The 27,576-nt window shown below is 57.1% G+C and overlaps 1 protein-coding gene and 1 long non-coding RNA gene across 7 annotated transcripts in view; both read left to right on the top strand.

Moving 5' to 3' along the window:
• CUNH7orf50 (chromosome unknown C7orf50 homolog) overlaps positions 1-27,576 on the top strand; it is a 119,284-nt gene that overhangs the window by 78,077 nt on the left and 13,631 nt on the right. The gene's annotated exons all lie outside the window — the stretch shown is intronic.
• Positions 10,875-16,174, top strand: LOC103669932. 5 transcript variants are annotated; one of them, XR_005835910.1, is made up of 4 exons: positions 10,875-11,026; positions 13,819-14,375; positions 14,494-15,062; positions 15,274-16,174. It is a non-coding gene; the product is annotated as an uncharacterized LOC103669932 (long non-coding RNA). The 5 variants fall into 5 exon arrangements; XR_005835911.1 differs by lacking the exon at positions 14,494-15,062 and adding an exon at positions 12,134-13,588; XR_005835909.1 differs by lacking the exon at positions 14,494-15,062 and having other exon boundaries at positions 10,877-11,026.

The following is a 27,576-nucleotide window of genomic DNA, read 5'->3' as shown; positions in this document are numbered from 1 at the left end:
GCTACTCCCCGGCCTTAAGAATTACCTTGTCCACTGAGCTGCCGCAGGAAAACCACTGGCAGACACAGCATTGTCTTCAGCCTCATTAATTTTATAGCTGTTGTTATAATTAAACGTTGGGAAAGTTTGAAGAACAAGAGGACTTACTCTGCTGTACTTCTTAGGGTGTAATAGTACTCTTAGTGGCACACTCTGGCTCAGGATCCAAGAACATTTCTTTCTGAAAATCAAAGCATGCAGGTTGCAGAACCTAACGCACATTTGCTGTGTGAGCAGGGGTTGAGCGGGACGGCAGCAGACGAGGATAGCAACCACGGCTGGTGCTGAGCGTCCCGTGCTGCCTGCGTGCTCACAGGGTAGCTTCCTGACCACTGATGAGAGAGGGAGGTCGGGGGTGAGCTGGAGGACCAGACTCCCCCTGGCCAGGGGCACTGCAGAGCCTCACTCTCTGTCCAGCTCACTTGCAGACCCCCGTGGCTCTGTTGTCATGGCCTTAACTGGCTTCTCAGCCCAACACCAGAAGTGGGTTTGCAGAAGTAGGCATCTGGCCACAGCTGGCACTCCACACAGCTCCTGTTCCAGGCCCTCAGAGCAGCCTCTTGAGGTATTTACTGCACGTTTCGTCACAGCCAAGACGTCGTCAGTGCTACATACACCATGGCTTTATGAGCCACTACAAAGAAAACAATTTGCCAATTAAATTCTGACACTGTCAATTATAAGAAGCATCCCGATTTTAGAGATGTTAAAATGAGAGAGAAAACGTGTCTTAGCCGCAATGAAATATAATAGTCTCATTTTAAGTTGCATCAAGGCTCCGAAAGCTTAAGCAACTTGCCCAAGGTCACACAGCAGATGGTGGGGTCAGGATTTGGACCCAATCTGCCCAAGTAAAGTGTTGTCTTTGTTGTCTGAGTGGCCTTAGCAGAGTTCCTGCTCCGAGTCCCCGGAATGCCAGGTCTCGTGAGGTGTGCTTACGGGGTGTTTGGTGACCAGAAGAGCGGCTCCTTGTAACTGGGATAAGCGGACATTCAGCTCCATCGAAGGCACTTAGTGCTCAGGTCACCTACACTGCCTTGTCTGCAAAGGAAGACTTCCTCTGCCAAGCAGGCAAACGGGGTCAGGAAGAATGGCAGAGAGTCTGTGGGGGGGTAAGTAGGCCCACCCTCCAGCTGAGCCAAGGTGAGCATCTTCTAGCTCGGGAATGGGAACAACGCTCCAGATGGCTACAGCTTGGTATCCTGCGGCTAGCTGCTCCCCAGCTGTTGAGGCCAGTTCCCGCAGAAGAGTCCGATGTGTGTGGGGAGAGCAGCACCATCCTGGGCAGACGTGGACTGGGGCGTAAGAGCCGTGGGAGCTGGACCTGCATCCTGGGTTTCTGACTGCATCATACCCAGATGTCACTTTGTGAAAACCACATGGAGTTGGCCTCCCCTGGATGGCTGGTGAGGGTTCCTGAGGAGTAGGAGTTGGGGGCCCCTGGCCCCCAGGGCTGTGCCTTTGTGGCTGCATTCGCTGCGGTCACAAGACTGGTGCCCTAATTGTGCACTGCACTCTGCAGTGAAAAGAGAGACTCCGGCCCAGTTTTCTGCTGAGATCACGGAGATGCCCCTCCCTGGATTATAGACACATCACAATGGCCCTTTGCTTAGCACAGTCTGGAGACTTGGCAAGTCTTCCTGGTGATTCTGGAGTGGCAGTCGATAAGAAAGGCTACATTCCACATGGAGGAGACTCTGACTGCTGGCTGGGAGCTTGAGAGTAGCCTGCTATCCAGAGTCATTCTCTTGGGGGCTGGAGGCCGGGATGTGGAGGGTTCCAGCTGTCCTAGCCTCGACAGAGTCAGGGTCATCTTCGTTTTAAAGGTGCCCCTTCTTTCAGTAATTCTGTGCTTACACTGTACATTTGATCCTAGGTGATGTGTTGATCAGGGACAAGCAATGTTCAAAGTTAATTTGTTAGGTCTTAGGAGTGGTTTAGAGTAGGGTTCTGTATCATGACTTTTGTGTGGTTCTATTAACATAGGTTAATGTTTTTCAGGGCTCCAGTAAAGTGTGTTAGACTTTGATAAGGCAGCATGGAGGCTTGGTGAGAGAGCCCCACCGTAGCCCACGGGCTAGATGGGAAGCATGTGGCTGACATCTGGATGTGGGTTCAGAGCTGGGCCGCTGATTTCTCCATTGTCATCACGGGCATACTCACCCATAAAGGCAGAGAACAACTTGGCATTTCATCGGACTCATCTGATCAAACTTTTCTGCCCCAATTTTAGGCAGGAAGAACTCACAATCCAGTTTCCATATACACAGTTAATAAAGATATGCTGTTTCTTAGAAAAAGCTGTTTTTCGTAGCTAGATATTTTTTATTTATATAATCTTGTTTGTATTATACTGTACACGTACACATGTATGTAATGTTAACCCTAAAAATAGAACAGCCAGTTACTTTATCAGAAAAGTAGTTCCTTCTTTATTCCAGAAGGGCAGAGGAATTGCAGTCAGCATGGGCCTAGCACCGTGATCCACAGGCCAGTCTGAGAACAGGAGGGGCAGTGAGGGTGCCGCCTGGGACAGGAGCCCACTGGAGGGGCCGGAACGAGGGCTTCTTTTTGGCTGGGCTGTTGCTGGGCAAAGAGAAACCTTCCTTGCTCCCACTCCTGGGCGTGGGAGCGCAGTTGCGCAGCCCTGGGCTCCTCGCCTCCTTTCCCCATGAGCGCCTTAGAGTTTGGTGCTTAAGTGTGTAGGTAGATACTAAACATAGATGTGATGTCTGGGCTTTGCCTCAGAATCATCCGAGGCTAGGCCCTTGGAAAGATGGGCCATACTGCTGAACGCGCCAGGATTCAATATCCTTTTGTGTATCTTTGGGATCTCCTGTAAAATATGCAGAAGAGGGGTCCAAACAAAGAGACCGCGCTGCTGCTGGTGACGTGGGAGTGAGGGGGGACAGGTCAGGGTCAGACCCGTCCTGGGCTCCCCTCACGAGGTTGCTTCGCAGGGCCCAGCCCCCGCACCAGCCTCGGCCCCAGGTGGGGCCTCGTGGGCATGCAGACTGCGGGCACTGAGCCCCCCAGAGGGAGTGAACGGGAAGAACTGGAATCTCGATGCTGGCAGTTTGCTTTTCCTCCTCCCAAGCCTTTCGTAGGCGTTAAAAATAATGTGCATGGAGCGCATCTTGCAAGGAGGGGGAGTGGGCGTACTGGAGGAGCTGGCGCCCCAGCGGCTTTCCACAGCCTGCTCTGTCCTGGAGCCTGCCCGTGAGGCTGCACTTGTTGTCTTTTGCCCAAGAAGCTCGGGAGTGAGGAAGCCAGAAGGGCGGCTGTTTCTCCACAAGCGCAGAAAACCCCAGCCCCCAGGTCTGGCCAAGCAGTGTGCCAGCATCCTGCCGGGCCGGGGGCTTGGGGAGAGAGCCTTGACAGTTCTGCTTGGTTCCCCCAGTGCAGCCTGTCCAGCAAGGACAGGAGGGGCCCAGGCTCCACAGCCTGGAAAAGCGTGGGCTCGGGGCTGGGGGCTGGGGCCAGGGGCTGGCTGCTGGGCATTTGGCCAGGCCTGGAGCCAAGTGAGGACTGAGCAAGGCAGCGTCCTGCCAGTGGCCTTACTCCTTCTGGCTTGAGTGTGGAGCTGTCCCCAACATACGCAGCTCCAGTGGGGCCAGTGCGTCTGAGCCCCACCCAGCATCCGCCCCCCCCAACACTGGGGGCACAGAAGTTGCTTTTTCAGTTCCGTCTCTGTTCTGGAGCTCTCGCTTTTTTTTTTTTTTTTTTTTTTTTAGTCTTTTATTTTTAAATAATTATAGATTCCCAGGAAGTTGCAAAAATAGCAGAGAGCAGTCCCTTGTACCTTTCCCCCACTTTTCCCTCATGGTCATATTCTGCATAACTCTAGAACCATATCAAAACCAGGAAACTGTTGTGGGCGCCGTGGCACAGTGCTCATGCCTACCCCCACGACCACTGAGGACAAGACGCAGCAAGGCTCCTCCACCGTTGTGCTGCCCCTCACAGTCTCTCTCTCTCTCACACACACACACACACACACACACATGCGTGCGCGCACCCCTTCCTGGCAACCGCAGATCGGCTCTGTAGTTGTGTCCGCGTGAGGATGTTACATAAATGGGACCATGCAGCGTGTGTCGTGTCGGGCTTGGCTGTGTTCACTCACCCTGACGTCCTGACAGGTCCCAGTTGTTGTGTAGCAGTAGACCGTTTCATTTCCGAGCGGTGGTAGTGGTGCGGGTGGGGGGGGGTTGTGTTCACTCACTCACCACTCTGAGCTTGTTTCTGCTGCTGTGATAGCTTGGAGCACCCAACAGTCGTGACGGGATTTTGCGTGGACATACGGATTCATTTCTCAACTGCTGGGTCATAGGGCATGTGCAGGTTCAGTTTTTGAAGAACCAGCCACACTGTTTTCCAGGGTGGCTGTAGCATTTCTGCACTCCCACCAGCGTGGGAGGGCCTCCGCTGTCTGCAGCCTCGCGGGCTCTGGGCGTCGTCCCCGCCGGTCTCCGCTGTGCCAGCAGGTGTGGAGTGGTCCCTCCTGGTGCGCTTTCTTTTGCTCTGCCCTGATGCCTCCTGATAGCACGCATCTCTCTGTGTGCTTATTTGCCATCCCTATACCTTCTTCGGTGAAATGTCTGTCTCTTTCCCATTTTCTAATTGGGTTGTTTGTTTTCTTACTGTTGAGTTGCAAGAGTTCTCTCTGTGTTCTCCATACCCATGGGGTTTGTGAATACTTTGTCCCGGTCTGTGGCTCATCTTTATGCCCTCCTGAGCAAGGTCTTTCGTGGAGAAGAGAAGCTTCTCACTTTTGGTGAAGTCGGTTTATTGACTTTTTTTTAATGGATCTGCGTTTGGTGTCATATTTAAGAAGTCTTCATTAATTCCTATGTCCCAAAGACTTTCTCTTTTGTTTTCTTCTAAAAGTTTTATGTGTGATAGGTAAGCCTATGATCCATCCGAGTTAATTTTTGTATGTTAACATGTGTGAGGGTTAGGTCACATTTTTTTGTTTTTTAAAGTAATCCCTACACCCAATGTGGGGCTCAAACTCATGACTCAGAGATCGAGTGGCACGCTTCTCTGACTGAGCCAGCCAGGCACCCCTGTTTGTTTGTCTGTTTGTTTGAATAGACTATTTTAATGCCAGTTTTAGGTTCACAGCAAAGCTGAGCAAAAGGTACAGAGATTCCCCACATGCCCGTCTCCACGCACGCACAGCCTCCCCCCATCATCTGCATCCTCTATGTGGTGCATTTGTCACAGTCGATGAACCCAGAGTCCACACTTCCCCAGTAGGGTACACTCTGGCTGGGGGTACATTCCGTGGGTTTGGACAAATGTGTGAGGACAGGTGTCCAACACTACAGTATCACACGGAGCAGTTTCACGGTTAGAGAAGCCTCTGTGGTCTGCCGAGTCGACCCTGTCCTCCACCTGCATAACCCCTGGCACCCACAGTCTTCTACGCTCTGCATAGTTCTGCCTTTTCCAGAATGTCATACAATTGGAATCACTCGGTACAAAGCCTTTTCAGACTGGCTTCCTTCACTTAGGAACACGCGTTTCCAGTTTCTGCGTGTCCCCCGTGGCTTCAGCGCTCACTTCTTCTTAGTGATGCCCAATATTCCACTGTCTGGATGGACCACGGTCTGTTTATCCATCACCTGCCGAAGAACATGCTGGGTGTTTCCAGATTTGGGCAGTTAAGAATACAGCTGCTGTAAACATCTGTGTGCAGGTTTTGGCGTAGACCTAAGTTTTCAGTTCTCTGGGGTAAATACCAAGGAGGGTGATTGCTTGGATTGTGTGGTGAGCATATGCTTTGTTTTGTAAGAAGCTGCCAAACTCTTCCAAAGCGGCCGCGCCATCTCGCACTCCCCCCAGCAACCCGCGGCTCCGCGTCCTCGCCAGCGTCCGCTGGTGGCGGTGTTGTGGATTTGGGCCGTTCTAACAGGTGCACGTGACGCATGATGTTGAGAATTTTTTCGTATGTTTATTTGCCATCTGTATATCTTCCTCGGTTCAAGATTCATTTCTTGCCTGTGGGCGTCCGGTTGCTCCAGTATCATTTGTAGAAAAGACTGTCTTTCCTCCAGTGAATTACTTTCACACCTTTGTCAGAATTCAGCGTGCTCGTGAGGCAGTTTTGGGTTCTCTGTTCCTTTCTGATCACAGGTGTGTCTCCCCCCGTCAGTAGCGCACTGTCTTGACTGCGGTAACCATATAGTAAGTCTTAAAATCAGAGTGAGTCTTCCTATTTTACTTTCCTTCTTCAGAATGACTCTAAGTTTTCTACTTCCTTGCTTTTCCATATAAATCCTAGAATGATCTTGTACATATGTGTGAAAAGTCTGGCCGGGGTTTTGCATGAAACCAGTCTCTCCTCTTGTGAAGAACTGGCTTTACCAGGTTGGGTTCCAGTTCCTGAACACCGCATGTCTCCCATTACTTAGGTCATCTTTGATTTCTTTCATCTGATTTCTTTTCGGTTTTCAGCATGCAGGTCCTGAACAAGTTTTATTGGATTTACAACTAAGTTTGGTGGTTTTTTGTGAGCAATTGTAGGTGGTGCTGTATTTTAAATTTGAGTTTCTGTACGTTTATTGCTAAGTCGTAGAAATACAAGGGACTTTAGTGTGTTGATCTTGTGTCTGCGATCTTGCTGGACTCATGAGGTCTGGGAGTTATTTTGTAGGTTCTTTGGGATTTTGTGTGCTGACCGACGCCACACCATCTACAAATACAGACTGCTGTGTTTCTTCTTTTCCAATCTGAACACCTGTGATTCCCTTGTTCTGCCTTGTGCTGACTAGGACCCCCAGGGTTCATGTGGGCTAGCAGAAGTAAGAGGGCCTTTGTGCCTTGCTCCTGGACTGGTGGGGCAGGTGGGGGTGTGGATGTTATCTATCGAGTTCCGGAAGCTTCTTGCAGTTAGCCGTTTTCTGAGGAAGAACCTCATGACTGGGATTTGAATTTTGTCAGACGCTTTTTCTGCCTGGTTTGATGCGACGGTGTGCTCTTTCTTCTATAGCCTGTTGATAGGGTGGGGTATATAGATTGATTCTTGAACACTGAATCCGCCTTGCGTCCCTGGAATAAACTCCGCTCAGTTGTGGTCTACAGTTCGCTTTATATGTTGCTGATTAGGGTCTTTCGTTTATATTTAGGAGGGATTTTGGTCTGTGGTTTTCTCTGTTTTGTGCTGTTTTTGTCTGGTTTTGCTGCCAGGCTAGTACTGGCTTCATGGGTGCACTGGGAAGTGGCCCCTCCTCGCCTGTGTTCTGCCAGAGCTTGCATGGAGCTGCTGTGTGTTCTGTCAGCGGTTAATAGAATTCCAGTGAGACACCACTTGGGCCTGGAAGTGAGGCTCTGCAGGGGACATCGGGGCCTCCCCTTCCCAAGGCTGTAGTGATAGAGACCCTGCCCTGCCAGGGAAGGGAGCAGCCAACCTGGCCCAGAGACCAGAGCCAGGAGAAGGCCTTGAGCTGTACTTGGCTTCGCTTCCTCTTGCTTGTGGCTGACAGCAGACCCTGCTCACCTGGGGCCTCACCCCTTAATCCCCCTCTGCCACACCCGGTTTCTGTCCACCAGACACCACGTCCAGGCGGGTCCTGTGCCTGGAGGCTCAGTGGGAGGGAAGTGCTGTGTTCGGGAGCTTTGTAGGCTGTGTCTGTCTGAACCCCCCCCCAGGTGGGGGTTCCAAACCCCCGCAGCATTTCCTGTGGATTTCACCAATGACTGGTCCTCCCGGAGGCGGCATGCGCGGGAAGCTGGGCACACGGATCGACCGAACATTCTAGTTAGTAATGTCTATGTCAAACATACTTACTCTTTCCTTCATGACTCAGAATGACCAACATGATCTTGGGGGGCCTAGCACCCTGCTTTTGAAGGCTAGTTCGTATTGCCTCTGAGGGAAGGTCTGCTGAGAATTTCATGCTTCTGGTGCATGGTGGGGTGGCTCTATACTCCCCTGTGCCCCCAGCCACCCAGCTTCTCTTCTGCCTCATGTAGGCCTCCATGCCTCCTCCCCAGGACTTGGGTGCTCACTGTACCCCCTTTCTCCCACATACCAAAGGCTATGCTCTCACCTTGGGTCTCAGATGCTGCATTTGCATCACTGTTTCTCTTGACCTTCATCCTTCCCCAGACATTTAAATCACAAAACGTAAAATCAACTTACTCACCAACTATCCTACCTAATTTTCACCCTCAGTATTTTAGTCTTATGTAATCTCGCCGTGGGCAGGTGTCTCAGTCACTTCAGGCTACTGTAGCAGAATACCACAGCTGGCATGGTTTGTAAGCAGACATTGATTTCCCACCGTTCTGGAGGCTGGACGTCCAAGATCAAGGTGCCGGCATGGTCGGGTTCTGGGGAAGGCCTCCTCCTGGTTCCTGGAGGGCCATCTTCTGGCTGTGTCCTCACGTGGTGGAAGGGGCGACGGAGCTCTCTGGGCCTCTGCCCTCATGACCCATGCATTTCCCCAGGACCCCACCTCCAGATACCATCACACCAGGGATGAGGTTTGAGCATATGAATTTGGAGGACACAAACATTCGGACTGTGGCTGCAGGCATTCTTGTCTAGTTTGTACCCCACAGTATAATTAGTATTCAGTGTGAAAAATTGCTTAACAAATATTTGTGAAATGAGTACTGGTCCTTGTTGATACCGGCTCTTCCTAACCAGGAGCTACTGAGCTAAGTTGCCTGGAGAGGGTGGGGTTCTAGGGTCCCTTGGGGTGGGCGCAGCTGCTGCTGCCAGGCTCACACAGCAGGCAGAGCTCTTGGTCATTCTGCCAGCTGGACCTTGTCCGCAAATGCTCTCAGGCTATACTAGGTACCATTTCTCTTGGGGCCCCCACACTGAACCCCACGGGCGCAGTGAGTGGCCCTGTGCCTGCTGCTCTCTGATGAGGCCCAGGGTCAGACAGCTGGTGGGAAGCATGGCCTGGCAGGACCTGCTTTGGGGGAGAGCCCCACCTGCCCCGTGCCCAGGCGTCTGTGTGTGCCCTAAGGGTGGTAGAATGCAACCTGCAGGGCCTGGAAGGGGCAATAGGTCGGTAGTAGGCAGGCTTGGCACATTGGGGGCCCTCACTGAGCCCCAGGCCCTTCCTCTGTGAAGTGTGGCTACAGAGTGGCTGGGAGCCTGCGACAGGTGGAGGGTGTGAGCGCGTACTCCGACGGAGCCCTGCGTCCAGTCCCTGCCTGTGGTGTGCCCTGCCAGCACCTCTGTGTGCCTGGCCAGCTCCCTCCCCTTCCCGCTCCTGGCTCCCAGGGCTCTGCTGAGTCACCGGAACCAGACGGTGGTGTGAAGAAAGCAATCAATCAGAAGGCTCTTGAGGCTGAGTAGTGACACTGGAATGCAGTAGAAAATCAGCACGTAGATCTTCTAGGACTTAGAAGTCCCAGAATGGAGTCCTTTCCAGGAAACCGGCAATCTTGGAAACTTTTTAAAAAACAATGCCGAGTCTCAGTTTCCTTATCTGTGAAGTGAGGATGCTGATGCCCACATCCCAGGGATTAAGCAAGACAGCACAGGTGAGAACACTGAGCACGGAGGCTGTCCCCACCCTGCCCTCTGCCTTCCCCTCCGTCTATCCGTCCATCCGGCGCTGGCACAGGCCTCTGCAGTCCCTGTGTGCCTGCCTCCATCCTCACTGTTGAGCAAACCTCTGTGGATCAGCCTGTGCCTAGCAGTGAAATGACCAAGAGGAAAACCACAGAAGGAATCTGTCTTGGCTCTGGGACCTTAGAGATCCTTATCGGGCTGGGAAGCTGGGACACCCACACCCAAAGCGGGAAGCCCACACCCACCACCCGGCACACGGTGGGTGAATGGAGAAACGGCTTCTAGAGCTGTCCCAGCAGCCAGAGTACAGAGTGTCCTGGGATGCCTGGCCTCTGACCTTTGCCAGAGTGGTGGTTGAGACGCCCTCTGCTCCTATCCCCAACCAGCCCTGCCACCAGAGTCTCCAACAGGCCCCTGGGTGGATTCGGAAGGTCTTAGCTGCCCGAGTGTCGTTTTTTCTCGCATCCTAAGATTCGTTTGCAGTCTTACAGGAGGGAACACATGCTTGAGAAGAGATTTAGGGGTTCACGTGGTGAGGGAAAAGCTTTGTGATGCATTTCTTCAGTGGGTCTCTGTTGAGTACTTGCGATTGGGTGGGAAATGTCCTAAGCCCTACCCTTGCGGAGCTCCTGGTTCGAGGGGACTAGATGTTAGTCGGAGGGCTGCAGCGGCTTTTCTGTCACCACTCTGAGAAGGGCTGCGGGGCCGTGGAGAGTGCTCAGGAGGTGAAGCGGAGGTTTCTCTGAAACTGAGGATGACGTGGGATCTGAAGTGAAGAGGATTAGTCATGAGGCTCCAGGCAAAGGGAAGAGCTTATGCAAAGGCCCTGGGGAGGAGACAGCAGGCCAGGTTCAAAGAACCCAAGGGTGCTGCAAGTGGTGGAGATGGAATGGGGCCAGCACGTGGGACCAAAGCCTGCCAGTCCGGTGGGGGTCCATATTGTGGGTGGACAAATGGGGAGCAACTGGGAGCGCTGCAGCAGTGGCTTTCCTGTCGGGAGCAGCCGGGAGCAGGGCCTGGAAATAGGCAGACCTCTGAGCGTGGGCTCTGTCTGTGCCACTTGGTGGCCCAGCTGTGGACCGAAAAGCTGCCCTGAGTCGCCATTCCTCTTCTGAGCAGCCTCGTTATATAAGGAACCTGGCGCAGCGCGCACCTCGACTGGGGCTGGGGCTGGGGTTGAGGTCCGAGCCCACCTGCGGCGGGAGCCGGCCCTGTCCACCGCCTGGAGCCACGCCCACACGCTGGGCCCTCCCCCGCCGGGGTCCCGCCCACCATCCGGAGCCACGCCCACACGCTGGGTCCGCACACGCCGAGCGCCCGCGCGCTTGCGTCACCGCCCGGCCGGCTGGATCCGGTTCCAGCCGAGCCGGGCCGGCCTGACATGCGCAGTACGCGGGCGCTGCGGCCGGGCGGGCCCCGGGCACACTGACGGTCCGGGACGCGGAGGTCAGTGCGCCGAGCCCGGGAGCACGGCCGAGTGGGTGTGGGGGGGCGGCATCTGCCCGACCCGAGCGCGCGGAGGGCGGGGCGTGCCCGGTTCGGCGGGTGCTTGGGGGGGGTGCGGCCCGGGAAGACCCCGGGCCCCAGTAAGGTGGTTCACCGTGAGGGCGGGGTGCCCTTCCCCCATGGCGTCGGGCGCGGGTGGGCCCACGCTGCTGCAGGGGTCACGTCGTCCTGGGAGCCCCGCCCGGCGACCTGGGGCCCCGGAGCGCCCTGCTCCCCAGCCTACGCGTTTTGCACGGTGAGGATGGGGCCCCAAGTTGTGTCCTGCAGCGGCGGGGGGGGAGGGGTTAGTCGTTGGGGGGCTCCGAGCTGTGTTCTGCACCGGGGAGAGATCGGGGAAGGGGGGAGCTCCGAACTGTGTCCTGTACCGGGGGGAGGGGTGGACGGGGGTGGTCTTCGAGTTGTGTCCTGCTCTGGAGGGGGAAGGGGGGGCATGGGGGAGACTCTGAGCTGTACCCTTAGCAGCTCCTACTTGGGGAAGCCTTCTGAGGTCCGCCGACCCTCTTGCCGCTTCAGAGAGCTGGGTTCTAGTCTCAACCCTAGGCCATGTGACCCAACACGAGTCCCCTGGCTCACCACCCCGTGTTTGTAAAACTGGGGAGTGGTCTAAACCGTGTCCCTACTCTGCACCCTGGGATTCACCTGTCCTTACCCTCTTCTCTCCTGGCATGGGTGGTGTTCTCTGCCTGGGACAGATCTTCAAGGCTTTTGTAGCCCAAGGCAGCCTTACCTTTGCAAGGCCCACCCACACGTAGCACAGCATGGTTTGGGGGAGGAAAACTAACAGGGTATAATACTGTTTTGCTTGTGAAATTATTTGGCTGTAACTCATTATTTGGGGTGTGATTTTTCGCTGTACATTCAGGAATTCTTGCAAAGTGAGAAAAACCTAACCCACGTTTCCAAATGTGATGAAATTATTTTGAAAATTATATTTAACAGTTGATGGAATTGATTTAATGATAGACTGTAAACATTCAGTGGAGCATTTGTTTTGATTTTGCTGTTTTGTCTTGGAGCCAATAACATGTTTTGGTTTTTTTCCCGTAGCTCAGATCTTTTGCGGGTCCTGAACAACCCACAGGGCCCAGAAGGCAACGGGGCCCCTGAGAGGAGGATTTAGATCAAATTGCCCTGTTCACTTTGTGCCCAAAGGCTCAGCCGTCTCCTCTTCCTCAGGGCACAAAAGCTGCTGAGGGAGAATACGGTCCAGAGACCGAAAACGTACTGAGAAGTCTTGTGCGGAACTGTAGGTTTTTCCTTGAGAGACGCAGCCAGTGCTTCCTCCCGCGGTCGTCCTCGGGGAGCTTGCCCTCCGGGCTTGCTCCCACAGCCCTGGACAGAGGTGGGAGGGAGATGTTTCTGCAGTTGTGTAGTATGCTTTCAAACATTCAGAATCTGATTTTTGTTAATGTGTGGCGAGGTCAGCACAGCCAGATTAGGAGCAAGTGTCAGCTGATTTTCCGGAAGTTGTGGAGAAGTATAGTTTGAATGTATTAAATGCTATCTCTAGACTCATTTACAACTCTTATACTTAATATTCGGCATGGCTCTGCCGGTCCTGGCCATCAGCCTGCCAGAGTGGCGTTTCCAGATTAAACACAACGTGCAGCCTTCCCATTCCTGGCCAGTCCCACGTTTCCGGAAATGAAAGGAAGGCGGATTGCGAGTTCACTAGGAAGAAGGTGGGCGTGGCTGGGGGCCTGCTGTGAACAGTCGGCAGGATTGCACATGTGACCTTTGCCTTCCAGTGGAGCACTCGTGCCTAGAAGCCATAGCTGTGACATTCCCCATGAGACTGTTGATCATGCCCAGTGCGGCTGGGCTCCACGCCTGCGCTGGCCCACTGGTAGCGAGAAAAACATTACAGAGTCCAAATTATGAGTTCCCTAAAATCGTACGAGGGCCCAGTCCCCCAGTTGGGGCAGTCGTCCTCGTGGATGACAAAGGTCATACCTAAGGGAGTCAACCCAAGGCAGCAAGGGGTGGCAGGGGAAGGGTGGCCCTCTGGGCCTGGAGGTCCAGGAAGACCCAGTAAGGTCCCTGCCTCGGCTGAGCGGTTAGCCTTTCCCTTTAGGGGGTTGGTGCCCATGCCTTCTCTGTGTGGCTGTGAAGTGCTGGGGGTCCGCCTGGCCCACCGCTGTTTCCTCAGCCTGCCTGGTGGGAGGCTTGGCAAGGAGGGCCCCTTGCAGCCTTGTTGGGGACTCTGCCTGCTCTCAGAAGGCCCTAAGACAGTGTGTTAGAGCAGGTAAACCCCCTTTGCCGTAAATGCCCAGTGAGAAGAAACACCCCTCGACTCGACAGGGAGGCAGGGGAGGCCCCATTTACCAGCTTCATTCTCTGTGGACTTGACGTTCTGATGAAGAACCTGGAGTCTTGCCTGTCCTCATGCCTCCTTTGCTATGTGGTGTGTGATCTCGTTGCCCTGAAGCCTGTGGTGTGTGATCTCGTTGCCCTGAAGACTGCCCCTGAGCTTCTCCACAGCCTGTGAACACATCAGCCCTGGTATGCTCTGCCAGTCTGTGGGGACACTCAGAGTTGACATGTGTGTGTCCTGTGAGTTGTGCCCCTGCTCCCCTGACCTCCCACCTCTGCTGCCAGAGTTGGCGTTCTCCTGGTCACCATCAGCAATTCCTTCCCCCATGGCCATTCCTGTCCCTGCTGCCGGCGTCCGCAGGCTTAGAGGCAGAGCCAGGCTCAGCCTGTTCACACGTTGTCCCTCTGTCCCCACCTAGGGCTTCTTGAGCACAGGGCTGCTCTTCACCTCTGTCCCCGGGAGCCTGGCTTGTGGTTTGCTTTGGATGGCTGCTGCAGGTGGTGCTCTGGTAGCGGCAGTACTGAGATCGCCCACATTCCACGTTGAACCGAAATGGGCGGCAGGCCCTGCGCCCTCCATTGACGGTGCTGACTTACCTGTGCCTGGGCAGGGTCGTCCCACCACATCTGCTGAGGGGCGGCTTGTTGGAGTCTCTGCCGGTCAGGACTCTGTGCAGCAGAGACAGGGCTGGCTGCTGACTGGTTTCCTCTGGCTTATAAGGTAAAAGGAGGACCGTGTCACTGATGTCTGCCAGGTGACTCTCCCCGTCGGTCACCAGTCGCTGTGGGCACCATCTGCACACCTCCTTCTCTGTCACAGGAACGTGGAGATTAGTCCACCCCCGTCTCCCCCAAAACCCTAGCCTGTCTGCTCCTCCTGTCCATCCCTGTGTCTGCCTCCACTAGAGAATGGGCCCTCCAAGGACAGGGCTGGACATGCTGACTGTGGATGGATGGACAGACCCGCTGTGAAATGGTAAATGTGTCCTAAATAAAAGAAGTGATTTGTAGTATTAGAGGACTTTGTTTCCAGAAACCTAATTTGACCTTTGTAAAGATCCCACCGCAAGGCTGGAGGTTCCCTCTCTCTGCAGGAACCCGTGGTGTCAAGTCTTGGGCGTGGGCCTGGGCAGAGGCGCTCTCCTTGGCTGGCTCGGAACCACCCTGTCTCCAAAGCACCCGATAAGCCAGTCCCAGCTTCTCAGGCTGAAAGCTCTGTGGGACCGTTAAACAGCTTTCGTGGGGCTGCTCATCTCTCACCTGGCTCCTGGGCCCCCATCTGTACACCTGTGTGTCTTCGGTGCATGTTGGTCTCTAGCAGACTTCCCCCTCACACCACAAACTCCCGTTTCTGGCCTGGGCTTAAAAGAAGCAGCAGAGAAGCTGGGCCTCCCGGCACTCACGACCCATGCTGGTCTCCCGGCTCTGGGCTGTCGGGTACACACGGCCTGCCCAGCCTGAAGCTGTGCCGTGCGGCCAGGGAGGTGGCCCTGTGGCCCTGGCCCCCACAAGCTGAGACTGGGAGTCAGGTCCCACTGGCAGGCCAGGTCCTAGGGTTTGGAGAATGTTGGTGTGGGAGACCCTCCCCAGACTTCATCCCTCGATTCCTCATCTCCTCAGAGTTGCGTTGGGATCCTGGAGTCTTTGACGTGTGTGCCTGCGTGTATGTTTCTGGGAAGAGGGTCCAGCTCTGCGGCTGGGTGGATTTAGATGGGGAGGAGCCTGGCTGTTCCACGGCTCCAGGGCATGTGGTGGCGGACCTCTAGGCTTGGGGAGCCAGGCTTAGGCTGGGGTTACGTTCCGAATCCCAGTTTTCAAATTCTGAACCTGAAATTTAAAAAAAATAACTTTTCGCTGTTTCTACTGACGTTTAGCATCACCTTCCACGTAAATGTCGGCGGCAGAGCACAGTGGCGTTGGCAGGACCTGCGGAGGGCACAGGCGCGTCCTGGCACATGACAGGTAGAGACCTCTCACCTGTGCTCGGCTGCACTGCCCGGTGCAGGGTCTGTCAGACCTGCTGCAGATGCGCTCACGAGGCGCGGTTGGTGTCAGCGCTGGTAACGGTTTCTGTCGTGGGTGTTGCGTCTTGTGTTTGGAAGCCGCCTGAGAGGGTCCGCAGGCCCCAGCACCAGCGTAGCCATCTGGATCCAGGAGCTGAGCTCTGCGAGGAGCCTCCACCGCCCGGAACAGCTGCTCTGGCCGCCGCTCTCCCTGTCCTCCAGGAGCTCACTTACATCCGGCCGTGAGCTCCTCGAGGCCAGAGCCCGCGTCTGCCTCCGCTCAGCACCAGCCCGAGACCCCGGAGGGCATCACGCCCACCACGCGCACGCAGGGCCACGCGTCTCCCCTTTGACGGCAGCTTCCCCAGTTGTCAGTGTGCACGTTTTCTGAAGTTGTTAATCCAGATACTGCAAACAATGGAACGGAGAAATTGTCCCACTCATGCGGGGGCAAGGGATGGACTACTCTACACGTTAACTTAGGCAGCTGTGTTAGGGTGGTAAGAGAGAGTTTGGGGAAATGGGCCGTACAAGGGTGCGGCGGTTCATCCCCGCACATTTTGTATCCTTGGCTCTAACTGGAGTCTGCTCGGTGTTGCTGTGAGTTTCTGGTTCCCGGAAAGGCTTGATGATCCTGGCTGCAGCCTTGGCGCTAGTTCCTCGGGCTGTGTCACTGAGGAACCCAGGAAGGGGGGACGCGGGGGGTCTGTATTGCCTCTAACAGCTGCACGTGTCTGCTCATTTCAGAATAAAACATTGCATTGAAAAATTAGAGGAAACATTCCCTGTCTTGTTCTTGAGTGTTTCTAGAAAAGGAAAAGGTAATTTGTTACGTAAGTTAGCCTCCGGAATTTTCGTTAACGGGTAATGAGTCTAATGATTCAGGTTGTCTCTGAGCTGGGACAGAATTTCCAGTGGTGCCATGGGCGAGGCATGGGCTTCCTGCCTGCCCACCCAGCTCCGAGGTGCAGAACCAGAAGGAAGAGGGGCTCCGTCGTGGGGAGGCCTGCAAGCTGGAGCCAGCTTCCTGTTTCTGCTGCTCCCTGAACCCCCGTCTCCAGAGCCCCTTCTGGACCCTGGACTCTGGGCTGTGGAACAGTTGGCTTCAGGGTGCCAGACCCCACTGTGGCTTTGGAGGCCACCTGTGCTGAAGGTGTTGCTTGGAGCATTCTCGGCAGTTCACGGACAGCTGTGGTTCTCGTGGTTCAGGATCCACACCGATGTGGCGCGGGCGGGGTTCTGTCTGCATCTGTACGCGGAGGGAGTGGTGCCTCCCTTGCTACCCATGCCTGCAGGGGCAGAGAAGGAAGGGTAGGAGGCTCCCTGGCTCGTGCCTCCCAACCCCTCCAGTCACGGTCACCTTCATCCCAATCCCCAGCCCCTGTGTGAGGGCGTCCCTGACAGCAGGCCCCCTGCTTCAGGCTCACACCTGACCGTTCTTTTTACCGCTGGGTGTTCTAACGCACTGACTGTCGGGTGGTCAGTTGATGGGTTTTGCCAGGTGACAAGTGGGTGAGGGCGCTGCTGTAATTGAGCCGGCGGTGGTGTCCTCCCGTGTGAGGGCAGGCAGCGAGTAACAGCACTGTCGGATGGCCTGGGGTCCATCAATGAACACCCAGCACAAATCCTGCTCTCGGGGGTCTGTTGTCTGAAGTGGCCTGACTGCACTCCCTGTGCTCCTGGTTCCAGCCCCAGGCCCCGTGCCAGAGCAGCCCCTCCAGCCGCTGATTGCACTTCCTAGGTGAGGAAAGGATCCCGGACCCCAGACTGTCTTCTGATGCTTTTTAAAACCATTTGTAGTAGTTTAGTTCTGCCACCACGATGAACAGATTGGTGGGGAGGGTCCCCTGCCCGTCAGTCTCTGAGCAGGTGTTGCCCCTCCCGACCCTGGTGGCAGCTTTGCCGGCCTCGGGCATCAAGACCGTGCGAGTGGCTTCACCTCCCCTGAGAGCTGCTTCCGGCCGCTCCCTGGCCGAGTGGGGCCCACGTGTGCTGGTCTACACTTCCCCTCTTCAGAGGTGCCAGCAGGCCCACTGGGGCCTGGGTGAGCTTGGGCGGGTGGGGGGCGTCTTGCTCTCACACATCCTGCTTGGGGCACGGACTGCACGGAAGTGGTCTTGGGAACCACTTGGGGTTTATGACAATTCTGGGCTCTCTCCGGAGCCAACCCAGTGGCTGCATCTTCAGTCGTGGTCGGGGGAGGAGCAGATCCCATGACAGCACTGGGCCTGCCCACTTGTCTCTGCTCGGGGTGGCACTGTTTTTAAGTTTAGTTTGTTTTAGTAATCTCTACACCCAATGTGGGGCTTGAACTCGTGACCCTGAGATCAAGAGTCACATGCTTTTCCATGGGAGCCAGAGCTGGGTGTAGGTGAGGTGGGGTGGCTGGGTGGGAAGTTCTTCCCCAGGGCTGCCCCACTTCCCTTCCATGTGGGGGCTGGGGCCTTGTCAGGTGACCCCACAATGGGAATGTGGAGTACCTTTCTATATCATGATCTGTGCTCATTCCTGAAGCAGGAGGAGGCCCGGTGAAGGCAGGACACTGTGCAGAAAACAGTACAGACATGACGGGCCAAGGAACGTCCCTGGGAAGAAGTGGCCGTGGGCTTGTGCTGTGGGCTGGCCCACCCCCTGAGGCGGATGGAGGAATGGAGCAGGAGACACGACCCCTGGGCCCAGGCAGTTCTGATGTCTCCTCAGTGGAAAGAAACCAAGGCTGGGGGGTGGACACTCTGAGCGCCCGGAGCAAGCTGCTCTGCTGTAGCCAGTGGACGCGCTCCGTCTCTGAACGTCGGCCCCGTGGTGAGGAAGGGGAGTGGGCAGGACTCAGTCCAGGTTGTGTCACTGGCCTGCTGGGTGAGCTCAGGCACTTCCCGCCCCCTCCCCAGGCCTTGCCTGCACACCTGTCCCTGGGGAGGTGGGTCATTGTCCGTCACAGACACCATCCCGGGAATGCTGCTTCCCCCCGGGGAGGCAGACCCTCCGGATTCCTGCAGCGCACACCACGTGCCTCCCCTGCCGCGTGCCCTGTTGGCTCACAGGTCCTGGGAGAGGCAGAGGGTCCCTGCCCCACGGGTGGGGCAGCTCGGTCTGAAGGGACGGAGCTAGTAGGGAGGGCGCAGGCCCCGTGGTGGGAGTGGGGGGGCTGTCCTGGAGGGTGAGGGGTGCCCCTCGTCCACGGGCCCAGGGCACAGGTGCCGGCAGCCTCCTGCCTTCCTGATGCCACACGAGGCCCAGCTGGAGGGTTGCCTTTGCCCTCAGCCTGCTTTCTGGTGTGTGGTGAGCACTGTGCTCCTGTCTGACCGGGGCCAGTGTGGCCTCTGCTCTGGGCCCCGGGTTCGCCTTGCCCTTCCTGCCATCAGCTGTGGCGAGAGGTCTGTGCACGTGGGCTGGGTTCTCCCCACAAGCCACCGTAGCATGTAAACCTGTCAGCACGAGCCACGTTTTCTATTTCGTAGGGAGCAGGAGCCCCCCAGATGGAGACCCCAGTTGGGCAGCTGCTGAGCCCCAGACTACCTCCCTGCCCCCGATCTCTCCCCAGCTCTTGATGAGCAGCCGCTCCTGGGGACTGCTGCCTAGAGCTTGTCCGGAGCTTGCAGAGGAAGCTCGTCCTGAGCCAGGACATGGCTCCGGGCTCAACTCCTCTGCTAGGGCTGACAAGTGGAGACGGGCCAGGTGGAGGCTTGTACATGTGCCTGGGGCTAGTCCTGTGGTTTTAGATGCCCGTATAAAGTCGACAGCTCGTAAAGTTGAACCGAGGAGGAACTGGGGCAGCGTCTAAGCCCAGCCTTCTGGACCCTTGTCAGCTCTTGGTGCAGCCCCTGCTTCCCTCTGAGACCTGGTCCTGGTGGTTCAGGAGCCAGAACCCCCCTGCTGGGCAGACATCTCTGCCCTTCATGACCCTTCTCCAGACCCACCACAGACTGTCCTCTGCTGTTCCCCATCTGTACAGACCTCTGTGTGCGGGCTCGGGGAGATGAGCTCTGCCAAACCCCAGAGCTCTCTGCAAATGTCAGTCGTTGAAAGTAGTGAATGCCGTGGGAGGCGAGGCGGCCGCGTATGCACAGTGCCTGTGGAGACGGAGCCTTCCGGCTGGCCCACAGGTGCAAGCGTTGGGCCTTGCAGGGTGGAAACTCCCAGCAGCACTGGGAGCCTGGGAAGACCTGTCCTGTCACGTGTCGCTGCCGGCTGCCCTGGGCCAGACCTGGGGGTGGCCATGTGGGAGTCCTGGAGATGCGGCCCCATCCAGACAGAGATGTGCTCTGAGTGTCCTGCCCACAGCGATTGCAAAGACTTGACGTGAGAAATAAGGACGCAGAATTCCATTACCACTTTTATACTGCTTCTGCGCGGCCGTGAGGACATCGTGTTTCGGTGGTGCTGGGCCGCTGCAGGCCTGGGCTCCCACTTTCTGCCTGATGGTACCTGCCCAGGCCCAGGCTGCGAGTCCCAGGGGCCTGAGCCCCCTGCCTGGTGGAGCTGTGGGGTGAGCAGAGAGAGCACCCCACAGCAAGGGGGTGTGCGCACATTTCAGTGTCTGGCCTGGGGGACCATGAAGATGGCCGATAGTGAAGAGTTTGGAGTCTTTATCTAAATTTGGCTGCGTTCTAGATTCTTTTTTTCCTGCTGGAGTTACGTTTCCTTTCGCCACGTTCTGAAAAAATTGTGTACAATGTGTCCACCAGATGTCAGGAGGCATTACTCTACCATGTAGACAGGCAGAGAGAAGGTTCCGGAGCCCAAGGAGAAGCCTTCATCCCCTCCCCCAGAGCTGCTCTAATGCTGATCGAATTTTGGGTTTCCATCCATGATCTCAGGGAGGAAAAACAGTTTCCCTTGCTTTACAAAACCTCGTAAGCATTGAGTCTAGTGTCTCCTGTTTTCCAAGTGGGAAAATCCAGAAGATGGCTGGTTTGTCCCGACTCTCCTCTGCAGCCGGTGGCAGGGCCACGCCGACCCATGAGGAGTGTTCTCTGTCACCCTCGGTCTTCGCCACGTCGTCGGACTTCAGCAGCTCCTGGCCCATCCTGGGCTCTGGCCACTGCTGTGCCACGGCCTGGGCTAGCCACTCCTCTGCCCATGCGGACAGGAAGACCTCCTTCTTTCCCAGCTCCTTGTGTAAAGAGGAGTACTTGATCTTCACTCCCGGGTGCTCTGGGAAAGATAAGGGCCCTGTCTCTGGGACACAGAGAGCTGCTGTCGACCCTCAACCCTCGTGGAGCCTGAGCGAAGGTCGGAGGGTATGGCTGCATGGCTGGGGCCGGGGCAAGCCTCCCCTCAGGCCCTGAGGTTCAGAGCAATCCACATTTCAACCAGGGCAGTTGCCATGCTCGGGAGCAGGTGCAGACAAGTGACGAGGCCCAGTGGTGCGTGGCCAGCGTGCAGGTCACAGCCCACGTCCCCTGGCGTGCACTGCCTGTGTGTATGTCAGACTCCTCCCCTGAGTCTCTCATTTGGCAGAAAGCCTGCACTGGACAGTCCGGCTCAAACTGGACACTGGTGCGAGGTTGTGGGAGGGGACTTATCAGCTGACGCCATGGACGCTGCCCCTGGACAGCCCCAGTTTCCAGAGAAGGGACGGGGGACGATGCCAGGGGTCCACTGCGCTGCGGCACGTGACGCCGCTCACCATGATCCTGTTCTCGGGGTGGCTGCAGGTGCGAGCGTGGGTCTGTGTGGCCCAGGTTCTGTGGTCAGCTCGGTCTGAAATGGGTAGTCTTCATTCACACCGTGATGGCTCGTCCTCAGCTGTGCCCTGTCACCCCACGTCTCCGGCGTGTGCCACGGTGCCTGGGACAGAGGGGTCCGCAGGGCTGTCCACCCACAAAGCCACACAGAACAGCAGAAAGCTTCACCCCAAGGGCCTGACACCACGGTCAGGGTGCAGAGGGGGCCCCAGAAGAGGGAAAGTGGCACATTAAGCAGACTCCTGTGGGCTTCGCGCCTTGTAAACGCATACCGTTCCTGCTGTGGTTTCACCAGAAAGAGCCGACACAAAGGTGTGAAACGGACCTCCCGTGAGCTTGGTGTCGTGTGTGCTGAAAGCCCTTACCAAGATAGTGGACGACGGCCAGGCACCTTGGGAAGGTGACAGCAAAGCAGACACTGTGCCTCCAGCGTGTCCAGATGGCCCCAAGAACACAAGAGTGAGACTAGGTCAGCAGGGGTCTGGGCTGAAGTTGGGCCCCCACTGGAGACAGGGGTCTGTGCTCTTAGTAGAACCGGAAACATGACAGCATGTCAGCCGCATGTTTTAGGTCTTCAGGTACTTGCGGGGGTGACTTTGCGGCTCTGCCCCCACACAGCGGCCCCAGAGCAGGCAGAGAGGCCAAGGAACCCACGTGCATCTGCCCACCTCCTCTGGGGAGACTGGCTTCCGCATGCCCCCAGGCCACAGTGCTGTCCCTCTCTACAGGGGAAGCCGTGGCCTTCTGGGACACCTTACTCAGGTACGTACTCAGGGCCACCCCCGAAGGGAGACCGCAGAGAGATGGCACCTCGAGGCCCGCATGGTGCTGTGGGCAGTCCTCCGTCCCGTCCCTGCTTGGCCCTGAACTAGCCGTGGGCTGCCGCAGGTAATGGTTGCACATGGTGGGCCAAGATGACAGGTGTTCAGAGCCGCTGGGCTGGTGTAGCCACGGGGCTTGCGTACAGCCAGGGGGCCTCCTCTCCCTGCGCCCTTCCCCGCACCGCACTCTGCCTGCTGCCACAGCACACCTGGCAGGTGCGGGTGTGCAGCTGTGACCGTGTGCCCAAGAGTGTGTGCCTGCCGGGGAAGGAGGGTGTCCCAGCAGACAGGGTGGTCAAGACCCCTGTCCCTCGAGTCCACATGGGGTCCTCCCTGGCTCCTGGATCTGCCTTCTTTCTTAGAGGCTCTGCTCCCCGAGTCTGGAGGGAAGGAAGGTCCCCCCGTGTGGGTGGGAACAGGACACCCTAACAACTGCTGGCTGTTGTCGAGTCGTGTGCAGGACGGCAGTCGTCTGTGTCTTCTGGTGGCCCCAACCCCCGGCCCGGACCTGAGACTCCGGCATCAGTCCCTGAACCTCTGTGCCTTCTGGTGGCCCCGACTCCTGGTCCCGGAACCGAGACTCTGGCATCTGTCTCTGAATCTTGGAGTTGATCGTGCCCCAGAGGTGGTGTCACCCTGCTGTCATGCCGGCAGGGACCACACACGTGCCAGCAGCTTCCATGCCTGCAGTGGCCCAATCTGTCCCTCCTCTAAGGCTCAAGGGGACCAGGGGAGCCTCAGAGGCCACTTTCCTGCCTGCTGTGAGACCAGGCAGCCTTAGACAAGGGCTCTGGCCAGGCCGTTTCTGGGGCTGGCAACACATGGCGGGCACCGCTGTCCTTCCAGAGCATTTCTCAGGGCCCCATAGCTGCCCCTACCCCAAAGGCCGCCTGCTCCCCAGGCCCCGGGACCCCACTGCATCGCTGGGCTGCTGTACTGGGCGCAGGGGAGGGGCTGGCCTGGGGATGGATTGGGGGTTCTGAGGGGCTGGGACAGGAGTGAGACCCCTGCCCGGCCCGAGGTGCCAGCTGCTTAAGCCAAGGGTGCAGGACTGAGAAGCAGGTTCACGCGGCCTCTGTTTCCCATCAGCGGCTTAGACTGGATCCCCCCAAGAGCAGAGTGGCAGATCAGGCACAGGAAGCCGATTTGGAGACGTGGCCGCAGGAGCCTCAGCACAGCCCTGGAGGAATGGTCACCACCGCCCCCCCCAGGCCTGGCCCCAGTGCCGTCAGGGAAATGAACTGGAGGTGCAGGGCCTCGTGTGCCTGGCCCCCAGTGGCCGGTGTCGGCATGGCAGCCGCCCAGGGGTCCCATCTGTGTGGTTCTCCCCACGGGAAAGCCTGGGGTGAAGGGAGACGGGCCCAGTGCCAACAGTACCTGTGACCCTCCCGGGAGGTCGGATATTCACCAGAGGGAGAGAAACATCTCGCGGGCTATCCGCCCCATCCCACGCCGACACGGTGGCTTGAGCCCGCAACACCTCCCCCTTCCTGGAGGATTTTTGTGGGTTCTCCTGTTTGGGCCTTTGGTGTCTGCAGGGGAGCCCGTGCTCTGTGACCGAGTCCCGTGCCCGGAGAGGCTCCTTTCCTGGATCCAAAAAAATGCCCAGCCTATCCTTCGAGCCTGCTGCCCGCAGATGGTGTCTGAGGGGTTTCTGCCTGGGTAGTCGTGCTAATCTTTCCAAACCAAAGTCGTGCCATTTCTCCCCGTGTCTCTTGCCAGCAGTGATCAGGGTAAAACGGGTATTTCGTGCACTTGTGTTTTCTCAAACACAGTCAACTTTTCTATCAGAAGTCCCCTGTATTTGCTTCGGTTAATTAACTCCACCCTCCAGTCTGTGGGGCTTTCGGTTTTGTTTTCAGTACATTTAACGCGTGTAGTCAGTGTTTTCGTTACCCTGGAAGTTGGTAAGGATTTAATTTTTAAATGAGTTCTAATCACATGAGCGCTACATAACTATTGTACACGAAAACATTTACGTTGAGACACACTGACACAACGTAGACGAAATTCAAGGTCCCGTCCGTTTGTCCTGCCCGAAGTTCTCCATGCACGGTGTATTGTTTTTGTGCCTTTTGAAATGCAGCCCAGGACACGTCTCACTGAGAATGTGTTGCTGGAAGCTGGATTTCCCGTATTAGGAGACTGTGCGCCGTCCGAGCTGGAGCGCCAGAGGCTGTGGCCGCCGCCATCCAGTCATCTATCTTCGTTGAGTTGTGTGTTTGCACTGAGACCGCAAGCTGTCAACTCCGCGTGTTTGTGACAAGCCAACAGGCAGCAGACATGGGCGGCGGCAGCTGACCCCCGCGCGGTGGGTCGAGTCTGTGTTTTGGAAAAGGGTCCTGTTCACAGCGGCGGGTCTGCCACCACCCAGACCTCCCCTGGAGAGTGGGCCGGGCCTGCAGGGGCCTGGGACTGCGGCCCCTCCCCACCCCATGTCGCTCTCTGAGGACCCTGCCTTCCCCTGAAGGTTTCTTCCCCAGAAGGGGCCCGGATAGGCTTTGGTTATTGGACTCCTGCCTTCCTTTTCAGATTTTTTGTGTTTACATAGGCTGTTCACAAGCCCTTGGGCAACCTTTAACCGGAGTAACTGTGGGAGGTGTTGGTGATGGTGGCAGGCGTGTCCAAACTGTTATTTGCTAATTAAAACCTAATTCTGCGGGGGCGCCTGGGTAGCGCAGTCGTTAAAGCGTCTGCCTTCGGCTCAGGGCGTGATCCCGACGTACGGGGATCGAGTCCCACATCGGGCTCCTCCGCTGGGAGCCTGCTTCTTCCTCTCCCACTCCCCCTGCTGTGTTCCCTCTCTCGCTGGCTGTCTCTCTGTCACATAAATAAATAAAATCTTTAAAAAAAAAATAAAAAATAAAATAAAACCTAATTCTGCAGAGGGTTATCAGATCAGTGGTAACTGGAGAAAGTTCATTCTCAATCAGAAGAAAATTGTATTAAGCTCCACCTCCAGGGATAGTCGTGTCACCGACGCTCGCGGACAGCAGCTGGCAGACACTGTCCTCTAGAAATGGTTTCACTTCCCGTGGTGTTCATGCTGGCCTCCCACTGCACAGGTGACACTGCGGGACGAAGGCAGCAGGAGGGCCCCACCCCGACGTGCTGCGGGGTCCCTGGGTCCAGCCAGTCCCTGTCTTGCTGTCTCCTCTCCTAGCGCCCACCGCGGCTGAGACAGCTCTCTGCCCCCTGCAGCCTGACTCCCTCACAGGGCACCATCCCATGATGGTAGCAGCCATGGGGCGTCACCCTGTCCAGGCCAGAACGGTCAGGACGCCCAGAGCAGAGACCAGGCGAGGCCCACAGCTGGCCCATCACCGCTGCCCCGCCAGGTCACAGCCCTGCACACCTGGGCCCCACTTCTTTATTTTCAAGCAATGCCCGCAAACTTTGTGTTTTTCACAAGTGATTGCTTGGGTTCGTGTGCTCCTCTCCCGGGCAAGGACCACAGCTGGGGGAGGGGTGACGGTCCGTCGCTCTGTCCGCTTTCCAGCAGTAGTGGTGGGAGAGGGGCTCTGGCTGCTTTCCCTGGAAGAGAACCAGAAAGGGCAGAGATGGATGCTCGCAGGCCTGTCTGAGTCTAGAGACAGGAAGGCTGGTCCAGCAGGGGGAGCATCAGTCTTGGTCTCGAGGTCAGAGGTCTTGGGTCAGAGGTGCCAGCTTCTCCCCTTCTTCACACGCAGTGGTTGGTTTTGCCCACAGACTATGATTGTTTAATTGAAACTGCCAGCATTTAACATTCAGGAGGTTTCACCTGTCATTCCTTGTTTCCAGCTTCTCTGGAGAGGCCTTTTGACTCGGGCCATGGCCCGGGTGTGGGCATCTGGTGGGTCCGGACCCCCTCGGCGTCCCTCGCTGGCCCCTGGCACAGTCGAGGGTGGGTGTCTTGGCCCTCTGAACAACTCTGGAGGCACGTAGCTTCCTGAGGACACGGAGCACAGGCTCCAGCCACCGCCACGCCAGGGTGACTGCTGGCCAGAGAGAGAGAAGCTATTTGTGTCCTTCCCAGGTTCACGTGCCTAGTACCAGACACGGGCCCTTCGTGCTGGACGTCCTAGAAGCCCGGGGGAAAACCCAGGCCATGCAGGCAGCCCCATGTTGGGGTCCCGGCAGCCCACCCACTGGCCCATCTGGGGAGACTGGGCCCTCAGAGAGCCCCAGGAGTCCATCTCGCATGTGACAGGCTCCTCCAGCCTTGGGGGCAGCGTCCGTACCCACAGGTCAGGGGAGCAGAGGGCAGAGGCCACGTCTGGTGACAGCTGTCACCGTGATGGGTGTGGAGAGTCATGCCAGCTGCCCTCATCATGGGGGCAGGTGCTTCCTGCCCTCCCTGCCCCCCCCCAGGCCCCCTAGGGTCGGTGTTGACATGTCCTCGGCCCAGAGCTGCTACGGCCCTGACCTTTCCCCAGGACTTTGGCCTCCGATGGCTGCTGCAATGCTCCCTGCGTGGCTTCAGCGGGGGCAGAGGCTGGTCCGCACCCGAGGCTTGTTTGCTCCTCTCGGAGCCAGACTTTCTGTGCCCGTCGGCCGCTGTGGGCCCAGGATGGTCTGAGCAGGGAGCCGGGACAGGGAGACTGCCCATGGGTGTCCACGTCACGCTCTTCAGACTGCTCTGCCCTCAACCTCGGGAAACCCTACCTGAAAACCAGACATCCATCCGGCAGCTGGGGGTGCTGGGCTCCTGGGGCCGTGTCTGCGAGCCCTGTGTGCGTGTGTCTCTGTGTGTGTGTCTGTGTTTCTGTGTGAGTGTGTGTGTAGTGTCAAGGCTGCTGGAGTCTCCCTGTGCAGCCCAGAACCCCACTGCTGGTTAATTCAGCTGGTTTGGTTTTGTTTTTTTTTAAGATTTTATTTATTTGACACAGAGACAGCGAGAGAGGGAACACAAGCAGAGGGAGTGGGAGAGGAAGAAGCAGGCTTCCCGCGGAGCAGGGAGCCCGATGCGGGGCTCGATCCCAGGACCCTGGAATCATGACCTGAGCCGAAGGCAGACGCTTAACGACTGAGCCTCCCACGCGTCCCAATTCAGCTGGTTTTAAAGGAGGCAGAGGGAGGAGCTGGAGAGAGCTGCTCTTTTGTTTTAGAAGACTCCGGAAGGATCTGGTGTTGAGTGGGAGCACAAAGGTTGTCAAGGCACTGGCACTTTTTGAGGGCCTGTGTGGCCTCTGGGGAGGCCGGAAGGGAGGGGTGCGCTGCAAGTGCTGGGTGTGCCTGGGACAGTGTGCTCACCCTGCCTGGAGGCGTTGTGGGTGGTGGCGGGTCCCTGGCCGGAACCGCAGTGACCCGCGCTGGCGTTCCAGGTTTTCCAGGAAGGGGGAAGTGTGTGCAGCTGCTGGGGTCATCACCCCCCCACCCCCAGTTGGATAGTGGGGAGGAGGGTGGGGCTGTACTTCATAGGCGTCTGGGAAAGTGGTGGTGTCGGGAGGCCACAGCCCGATCGGGGGAGGGTGAGAGGCCACCAGCACTGCGCCCCCCAGCCACTCAGCCGCCTGCTGTCAGGATGGGTTCACTCAGGCAGAAGGGCCTCAGTGGATCCTTGTGGCCGGCAGACTGCCCATCCCCACCCCCTGCCAGCAGCATGCACTCACTCTCAGCTCAGCCTCTGTGCATCCCACCGCGGGGCAGGCCTGGAGGCAGCGCGGGGGGGGGGGGGGGGGGGGGGG

Source organism: Ursus maritimus, unplaced genomic scaffold (genome assembly GCF_017311325.1).
Source record: "Ursus maritimus isolate PB19 unplaced genomic scaffold, ASM1731132v1 scaffold_2, whole genome shotgun sequence".
Lineage (NCBI taxonomy): Eukaryota > Metazoa > Chordata > Mammalia > Carnivora > Ursidae > Ursus > Ursus maritimus.
This window is presented reverse-complemented; position numbering and strand designations above follow the sequence as displayed.